At 34.2% G+C, this 10,424-nt stretch overlaps 1 pseudogene; it reads right to left on the bottom strand.

Moving 5' to 3' along the window:
- Nucleotides 1-1,169: 1,169 nt before the first annotated feature.
- On the bottom strand, nucleotides 1,170-2,286 carry LOC110899920 (annotated as a pseudogene).
- Between the last annotated feature and the right edge of the window lie 8,138 nt (nucleotides 2,287-10,424).

Raw genomic sequence — 10,424 nt, 5'->3', positions numbered from 1 at the left:
TTCATTAGTGACAAATAGACAATGTACTAAACGTTCACTTAGTTCGGTTTGATCTCTGTTTTTGTTTGTACCCTGAAGTAATTCAATTTAAATTACTATGTTTCTGCACATCTTTCATATTGACATTTGCTTTAATAGTTTGATTGTGAAAGTTGTGTGTTGGGCACTTGGGCCTATAATTGTTTTTCACCTTACAGTTTTGTTTAGTTAAATATGTACTTTATTAAAAGCTTATAGTTTTAGATAACTAGAGCAAGTTTTATGTCATACTTGTACATGTCTATAGGTGGTATGGATCATTTGAGGGTTCATTCAAGGTTTTTGCACTCCAACACAACTAGTCATAATTGGGTTCTTGGCGGTAATCTTACTCCATCTATTTGGTTACTAGTCTGTAGTTCATTTTCTAAATCCACTTATTTTGATGTATGTTAGAACGTTTTGAGACCGTTGGTACTTGAGTTTAATACTTTAGGGCTTGTTTGTAACAGTTTAATAGTTTAGAGGGGCTAAAAGTGCAACTTTTGTAAGTTGTATCACCAGGGGCGGCGTAATTAATGTCCCAGTGTAATTATAATTGTCAAAACAACATATATCGAGACTGACTATAACCAAACAGATGTTTTATTAACTCTTAACAATGAACGAACAGAAGAATATGAACTGTACAACAAAATCTCTCCACTCTCCTTTCACCTGCAGATTATTAATATGATAATCTGCATATAAAACAATCTAACAAGCCCTCAGTTAATCAAAGATATTCAATACATGAATGAAACCCTAAATCGCCAAAAAAGGAAGTCTACGAACAGAGAGAATAAAAACGCAGTTCACCAGTAATCATGATCCCAAGGTGCCTTTTTATATGAGATCCAGAAGTAAAACGGACTCCGGGTAACCCGGAGTCAAAAATGACCTCACACGAATTTTTAGTCTCTTAAGCCTAGCCTTCAATCTTCAGTCTCTAAACCCAATCTTCTAAGCAGCGCTTTTATTCAGCTTCCGATTCAGCCCACAACTCGTTCGTTATTAGACCAGACCTCAAAATATAACAGTAAAAAATCTTAATAACAATTATAAAACAATACTAGAGATATTAAAACTGAAGTATAAAAGTATCACTTTTAACATCCCCCCTCAGTTTTAATATCAAACAGACTAGTTATCTAAACACTTATGCATGTATGAATGATCTTTAAGCAAATGGTTTTACCAAGTTGAACCAAGCCCACTTGACGGATACATCGAGCTGTGTCCTGGCCCAGACGTGAACCCAGCATCCCCATTGCACTTGCAATCAATTCACTACTGGCAATATGGGCATCAAGGTAATGTGCTAGTTCTTTAAGAAGCCCAGCTGCCTCCAAGCTACTGACAGATAAAAGGATCCCAAGGAAGAAAAGAGCTCCTTGAGTATCAATACGGGATAAAGCTTGTGGTACTTTTAACCGTTGTCTGTCTGATTCCCCATAGTGGATAGCATCAGTTAGGATCCACAGAACCTCGAGCCCAAACAACATACCCAAATAAGAAGGCAAGCCCGTTAAAGATTTGAAAACTGGAACAAACACTAATGCCCCAATTCCCACTGCAAAAACAAGCTGCCCACGTGGCGCCATTTGTTCAGAAGCCAAAACATCAACTGTGTTCTGTCCCTTGCCATCAGCTTCTCTTGAGAAGGACATGAGGGCCAAAGGCACTGCAAGAGAAACTGCACTAGGCACAAATAGTCCCGTCATTGTCGGCAATGTGGATATTTAGCCATGTATCCAAAGCATTGTAGTTGTTACATCACCGATAGGAGTCCATGCTCCACCTGCATTTGCTGCTATAACAACACCGCACCAAGTAACTTCTTGTATTCTGATGGAGGTACCAGTTTCCTCAATAAGGAAACCATGACTATTGTAGATGTGAGGTTGTCAAGAACCGAGCTTAGAGCAAAAGTCACAAAACCAATCACCCAAAGGAGAGTGTGTGGTTTGCGAGTGGTTATATTGTTAGTCACAAGCTTAAATCCTCAATGAGCATCAACTATCTCCACTATTGTCATTGCACCAAGCAAGAAGAATACTATTTCACTAACTTCAGCTGATGCGTGCATTAACTTTGCGACAGCTACGTCAGTTGAGGAGGCTCCAAAGCTCCGAATAACCCACAAGCTAACCGCCATCAGTAAACCCACTCCACGTTTATTAAACACAAGTGACTCTTCAAATATTATGCCAGCATACCCTATTCCAACCAACAATGCCATTGCAAGATCCTGATTTGCAGCCACCCATGAATGATTAATTGCAACTATTCCTGTGACAGCTGCTCCAAATATTGCCAGAGCTTTCAGTAAATCACTGTTAGCTTCATATTCTTGTGAACTTGTTTCATCCACTGAACATAAATGATCACAAGCTCCTGATGATGTCAAATCCCCTTTACACAAGCATAACCGAAGGCACCATGGCCCCACCCAAGATCTCCAAACAGTCGGTTATGAAACTAAGTGGTGCATCACGTCCGAATACAAAAATACTCATGCCATAAGCCATATCACACAAGAACACTTAATGATTAAACCAAAGAGTCATAGACCTTAGAAACATTGAGAATCAAGTCTGAAAAAAAATATGAATCATGTACTCATTGACTAAAAATACACTCAAGAATTTCATAAGGGACGACATAATTTTTGTAATCATCACAGAAAAGAACAATCATATAACATATCTAAAATAACACGGCCCATATGATTGCATAACATAAAAACAGATACACACATATCTGACAACATATAAAGTCACATGACTTTAAAGAATTCAGACCAACAAGAATAGCATGAACTTTACCAGACTTAACAAAGACAGCTCTAAACCGGTGCAACTACATAACAAGTCTATATAAAGAAACAGAATGATACGGGTCAAACAAACCATCATGATACGGTCAAATTCACGAACCACACAGTTTAATATCAGAAAACATCAACCACATTTAGGACCAACATATGTGATACAAAGAAGAGTCAAAACCTCTATATAACTCAAAACCAATTAACTAATTAGTCTCAAGTACAAGGAAATAATTTCCTAAACAACATATAAGAAGATTCATGTCAAAGCTTGTGAAGAACTTAAAAATTCATTTGATTAAATCAAATGATCTTTTACCTTCACCGACCCATGAATCACAAAATACTGAATCACATGATTCACAACTAATCTGACGAAACAAGAATTACATAATTCTACATCAGATAACAACCACAAAGAACAGATTGAAACCAACACTACGATCTAATGGGACTAGACTCGACGACACGAAGAATCTACAAACGACCCTAGAACAGTGTGGAAGAAAAAGAAAGCATCACCTAGACCAGTGAACTAACATCACTACGATCGGCGATGAAGTCTCAAAAAGACGAATAAGAACCAAATAAGATCACCAACACAATGATCCTACACAAACCTCACTACGGTCAGACTCAAAACATGAAGAATCCAAGACCAGTGAAAAAAAAACAAAGAACAGTCATCCTCATGAACAAACACTAATTATCACTAAGATAACAAAACTTCTAACCTAACGATTACCACAGATTCAACATGAATCGATAACCTAGATTTAGAAAAGTGAATACGCTCGAGAACAACAGACATTAGAGAACATAACGCTCTGAAGAGAAACAATAACACCTCTCAGAACTAAGATTCCATACACACACTACAATCACCGATTATCAACACGATAATCCATGCTACAAATTCAGATTTGAAACAGAGCCAACGCGAATGTGATTCACAAGATCTAAGCACAACAACTATGTAGATATGTAGAAATCTCGAGAGAAAGCCGCTCAAAAGAAAGAAAGTGTTCAATTGAACTTATTCATGAACTTCTTCCAATTTCTTTAGATCATAAAGCAGACTTTCTACATTTAAAAAAACACAACTTTTCTTTAGTGATATCCACCAAACAATAAAACAACAAAACAAAATAGTTTACAAGATCAAATCAGACCAAAAAACCATTTAAACACTCAACAAAAACAACCTTTGTAATAACATATGGACATCAAATCCCTTTCCACAATCCTTGAATGCAATATATAGGACAAGCTTGAAACATAAACATGTTCTTTGATTAACAAATATCACAAAAATTAGCAAAATATGCCATATTTTTTAAACAAACACCTTAAGCACTAAATCAACATTGACATAAACCGAGGATTCCAAATTAAGAATCTACTGAATTGTGATTACAAGGTACAACAATGAAAACCAAATGTGCTAGATGCCAAGATCATATATCCAAATAAGACAATAACAGACAACACTCTAACAAATAGAAAATATTTTGAACCAATAAAAAATGACTATATTTGTTAACAAGACTAATATTTTTGGATAAACATAGCCCTTTGGAAATAGTTTGACAAAACAGTAATAACAGTTCGTAAAAATACTTATAAAAAACATTGTTATTACTAACTCTTTGACACAAGATTAACACCTATAACTAACCAAAAACTCATAACTGACAATTTAGTCATTTATACCAAACCTTATAATACAAAAAGATTCGGGCCATGTGTGAACTTAATAACAACTTAACAAAAACAATTCAAAGATTACTACCCATCAACCAAAGTCGTTATTTAAACAACAAATGGTCATAAAGCCAACTACAAAACAACCAAAGAAGTTTCAAATAATAAACATGTTGATAATATTTCCATAACTGCAATTTCACACAATAAGTAGTCAACTAAAGTGCCACATGCAAAAATATTGATTATACCAGTCTGACCATATCACTAGACTTACATGATAAACCGAACCACTTATATAAGTATAATATCATGGTGACTTATCTTGGCATTATCTTTCTATCACAACCTGACAATGTATTTAGAAAACTATAGATCATAACAAATTATTAGTTCTTGAACATCACTTGATCACATTCAACAACTTTGTAAGAATTAGACTAACCAAAGTATATCCGACCTTTTTTAAAAAACTAAATAACTGCAAAAGTTTGATATAAAACAAAACAACTATTCAAAGTTACCTTTAGCAATTAGAAACCAAAAATAACAGTTCACCAAACTCAACTGAGTTACATGAAACTTTTATATTAGGTTAGCAAAAATAAACCTGGTGTAAAAGTTGTAATCAAAACAAAACCACAAGAGACCCTAACAGGGCGAAACCTTGACAGGGACCAGATCAGAGGTTCATCGCTCAAGGTGCCTCTGCAAGCCTTATCAAGGGAGCCCGACAGACCTAGACCAATCTAAAACACAGATACAACAAGTAACAACCAGAATAGCAAATAAAATGCAACAAGATGTACCCATCCTGTGTCCCAATCAACATCGGCCCAACTAGTCCATCAACAGTAATGCCTAAATGCAAGAACAGAAAATAAAAGTTCAAGAAAGGAATAAAACGACCTGAGGCGTATAACTCCAAGCAATCAGACCTTGTAGTCTTCACTTAGAGCTACAAGATTCTGACAGAAGAAACCGCACCAACGATCCCGTGAGTTTATCCTGTAACCTTGGTGGAATACAGGGACCAACTAGAATCCCCTTCAAAACCTTCAACAACAATAACCCTAATATTAGGCTTTCAGTTCTTCACACACGAACAACCGAAATTAGAACCACCATATCTTCTGAACTTCTCAGATCCTAACAGATCTGACCCAAGAACAACCCTAACAGAAGGGATCTTCACGCTCTTTTTAGATCCGAAACCGACAACAGAATGAATCTTATAGACACTTTCAAGATCTGATAACGACGGTAATTCAACTACCCAGAAATCAGACAAAAAACCCCAAATAACAACTCTGAATCAGATTGCAGCGAAAAAATTATGATCGGAATGAACCCTAAGAGCAATTATAGCTCTGATACCATGTCAAAACAACAGGTATCGAGACTGACTATAACCAAACAGATGTTTTATTAACTCTTAACAATGAACCACCAGAAGAATATGAACTGTACAACAAAATCTCTCCACTCTCCTTTCACCTGCATATTATTAATATGATAATCTGCATATAAAACGATCTAACAAGCCATCAGTTAATCAAAGATATTCAATACATGAATGAAACCCTAAATCGCCAAAAAAGGATGTCTACGAACAGAGAGAATAAAAACGCAGTTCGCCAGTAATCATGTTCCCAAGGTGCCTTTTTATATGAGATCCAGAAGTAAAACGGACTCCGGGTAACCCGGAGTAAAAAATGACCGCACACGAATTTTTAGTCTCTTAAGCCCAGCCTTCAATCTTCAGTCTCTAAACCCAATCTTCTAAGCAGCGCTTTTATTCAGCTTCCGATTCAGCCCACAACTCGTTCGTTATTAGACCAGACCTTGAAATATAACAATAAAAAATCTTAATAACAATTATAAAACAATACTAGAGATATTAAAACTGAAGTATAAAAGTATCACTTTTAACAATAATTACGCTAGGTAGTCAGTGATTATACATGCAATGCACCAGCAACCTAGTATTCCAAGTTTCTTGGACTAGGGTGCTATTTTGTGATATTCAAGTGTTTATTCATCTGATTTCTTGTGCTTGATCTGATATTCGGGCTCTTTGATTATGTTACATTATGGGATTCCAAATCTACATTGGTTTATTCATCCTTAGTCAAGATTCTGCATCTTCCACTTGTTTTCTTACTTTTGTCACTCAAACACCTAATCAATAGATGTTTGTGTGGTTGTCAATCATTATCACTGTGATCCAAAGTTGATTTGGTACTCACAATTTGGTATCAGAGCCTTTGTGCTCTTGATTGACTGATATTTGTTAAGATTTTCAAAGTTTAGAAGTTTTTTCAAAGTTTTTCAAAAGTTCTTAGTCAATTTAACCCCAAAGTTCTTGATTGACTGATATTTGTTAACCTAAAACTATTTTGTTTTTTTTTTTACTTTTAACCCCAAAGCTTTTTATCTTTGTCAATTTAACCTAAGAACTTTTTTACTTTTAACTTTGGTACCCTATACTTTTCATATTTCGCAAAAGATCGTTTTACATTTTGTTCTAAATTTTGCGAGTTAACACGACGCAACGTTCATGTGTGATTCAACGTTTTTACGTTTTGTTTTACGCTTCGTTCTAAACTTTGCGAGTTAACATTACGCAATGTGCGTGTGTGATTCAACATTTTTATGATCGTCGATTTTTTCTGTTTGATAAGTTCATTGTGACGCACGGGTCCCAAATCGACTTAGTTATTATTTTCTATGTTTTATGTTTCGGTCTAATCTCTCCGCATAACACGTCGCAACTTCAGTGTTGGTGATCGCTAGCGGTGTTGTGGCCTTGGTGCTATTTGTCACGGTTTTACGCCCCCACCGCAACGCGGGGGCTTAATACAAGTTGGTTTAAAATGTTAAATCATATATTCATATGTACACACACGCATGTAGGGATGGCAATGGGTCGGGTTTGGGACGGGTTTAGGTAATCCCAAACCTAAACCCGGTTAGATAAGCTTGTCCCAAAACCCGTCGGGTTTCTAGCGGGTAAATACCCATCGGTATCGGGTATACTCGAGGGTTTCGGGTAAACCCGTTAATTTAAAAAGATTACTCGTTGGGTATACTCATCTGAAAACCCATTGGGTATCTATCGGATAGCTATTAACCAGTTACATTTTGTATTGTCATTATAAAAATATATATCAAATAACTACAATGTATACGGAATAGAATACCTATATGTGTAAAAATGGATGTATCATATATATACATATTTAATAACATAAAAGAAATTATATCAGGTATATAATCGGGTAAACGAGTACACTTTATCGGGTAATTGGGTTGGGTAAACGGGTATATCACTAAATCCAAAACCCGTCCCAAACCCGGGAAAAAATAAAAACTATTCCTAAACCCGTCTCAAATGTGTCGGGTTTCGGGTTTACTCAGCGGGTTCGGATTTGATTGCCATCCCTACATGACGCACATGGTTCCGTCTTTCGAAAAAGAAATGAATATTATAAATAACCTAGTAAAAAATAATAATAATATAAAATATGTAAAAATGTAACAAAAACAATAAAGAAAGACAGGAGGATCTTTTAAGATCTTATACGAAATCGCGATCCTTCGAGAAACACTTTTATCAACAAACGGGTTAATTATTTATAATTTGCATCTTTTTATATGATATATGTCGTTTGCCCTTAATGTGTTTGAATAAAGGTTCCATTGTTGTTCAAAAAAAAAAGGCTGAGCTCAATTTGTCCAAGCTTGAGTTTAGCTTATTTAACACAAGAATGCTTGTTGTTCGTTTCGAATTTTATCTAAAGTCCGAGCTTACTCTGAGTAATTTTTCAAGTTCGAGCCATACTTATTTACCATTTAATGGCAAACTTCAACCAAATTTATTAAATGTTTTATTAGAGTTATTCAACCAAATTTATTAAATGTTTTCTTAGAGTTGTTCAAAGCTTTTATCTTTATTAAGGCTCTTAATTTTTATCAAGTGTTTCAATCTGTGTGTATATAGGGAAAGGATAAAAGAAAAACTTCTGAATTGTAAAACTATGAAACTCCTTTGTAAAACTTATGTAACAAACCGTTTTTTGTTTTCTTAAAAAAAAAATAGAGCATGTAACCTATATATTTTGAACGTTTTGAAGCAAAAAAAAAAAAAAAAAAAAAACAACCTCAAAAAGCGCCGAGTAATTTAAATGAAAAGGCTTTATAATTTATATATGTAAGAGATGTGTAACAGCCTTTTCTACTAAACAATTATATGTACATCTTTGTTACATTTGTTTATTTATTGAAAAACTACTCGATGCTTTTTAGTTTTTTTCCTCAAAACATTCAAAAATATATATATTACACACCCTATTTTTTAGAACAAAAAAAAAAAAAAAAAACTATTTGATACATAAATTTTACAAAGGGTTTTGTAATTCTTGCAACTTAAATGAGTTTTATGTCTATACTTCACACAAACACATGAATGCTTAATTTTTTAAAAATTAAACAACACAAATAAAACATATGTAACTCTTTGTTAATTTGCCTTGTATTTTTTCACTTGAGAGTAAAAAAAAGATCCGTATATGTTTTATTTGCCTGGTTTAATTTTGATACTTGTTTTATTTGCCCAATATAAGCTCCACCAGGTTAAAGCACGGTTTGGTTAGAGTTTTTAGCAAGTCGATCTTGAATAACTTGAGTCCTTTACACCATTAAGCAAGCTTCCTTCTTCTCTTAAAAAATAAAACCCTTTCTGTTTTTTTCTAATGTTTTTTGCTTTAACATATAACATAGTCGGTTTTGTGGTACTGCTTGAGTTCCTCCGATCCTTTTGCGCCTAATACCCGATTTTAATCATCATCGTCAACAAGTATCGAAAAGTAATTGTATGCAATACTTTTTTGTATAATTAGTATGAATGCAGAAGAGTATGACCGAGATTTGAATACGAACACGATACAACCTAAAACTTGTGATATACAAGATCCGTTTAGCTAAACGTAATCTCAAATTCGACCTAAGGTTAACCCAAATTCATTTACAACTAAACTCAAACCCATAATTATCAAATTAGATTTGTCACATGACTCACATCCTTAAAAGCCCATAAGAAGTGGACTATTGGCCCTGTTGTTGAATTTGACAACAATTTGAAATGGTATTTGCATCTTCGAAGTATTGGGCTGTTATTTTTATACATTGGGCCCCGTTTGGCCCGGTCTACTTTTGACACAAAAAAATTTTAATCTTTTAATTTGAGTTGTATTTAGACAACTTTACACGACAAAAATGTAAAATGTTATAAACTTTTTTTTTTCAGTTTAAATCTGAGGATTTTCTGGGTTTCTTTAATTTTTAAGTAGACACTACTTTTGAATTTACATCGAGATAGTTGGTAAACGTATCATGATTATGATTTTGATGTCCCGTTATTTTGAAATTGTCTAAATCAAATATTAAATTATTTTATCTTTTTATATAAATCTGCACTATTAACAACATAATAGTTTGAAATAAATGAATTTAATATAAAGCCTGTAACTAATAATTAGGATTTTTTAAGGAAAAAAGTAAAAATAATTTGAAAATTATGCCCAACCACTAATTTGGTTCGCGGGTTCATCTGGCTGGCCCAAATAAAGAGAACTAAAAAAGCTCAATTGGACCTGTTGCGCAAACGGTCCCGTCCATTTTTTAGAATAATGTTTAAAAGTTAAACATCATATTAAATTGGGTGTCATAATTAATGTTTAAAAGTTACAACCTTTGAGTTACTTCTTATTAGAGAAAATTAACTTGCTACAAACAAGAAAAAGACTACGGACGTCAATCATGTTAAGTGTGTGGGTCGAATTGTTCAATCCAAGCACACCCTGTGTTTTAT

Source organism: Helianthus annuus, chromosome 2 (assembly GCF_002127325.2).
Source record: "Helianthus annuus cultivar XRQ/B chromosome 2, HanXRQr2.0-SUNRISE, whole genome shotgun sequence".
Lineage (NCBI taxonomy): Eukaryota > Viridiplantae > Streptophyta > Magnoliopsida > Asterales > Asteraceae > Helianthus > Helianthus annuus.
This window is presented reverse-complemented; position numbering and strand designations above follow the sequence as displayed.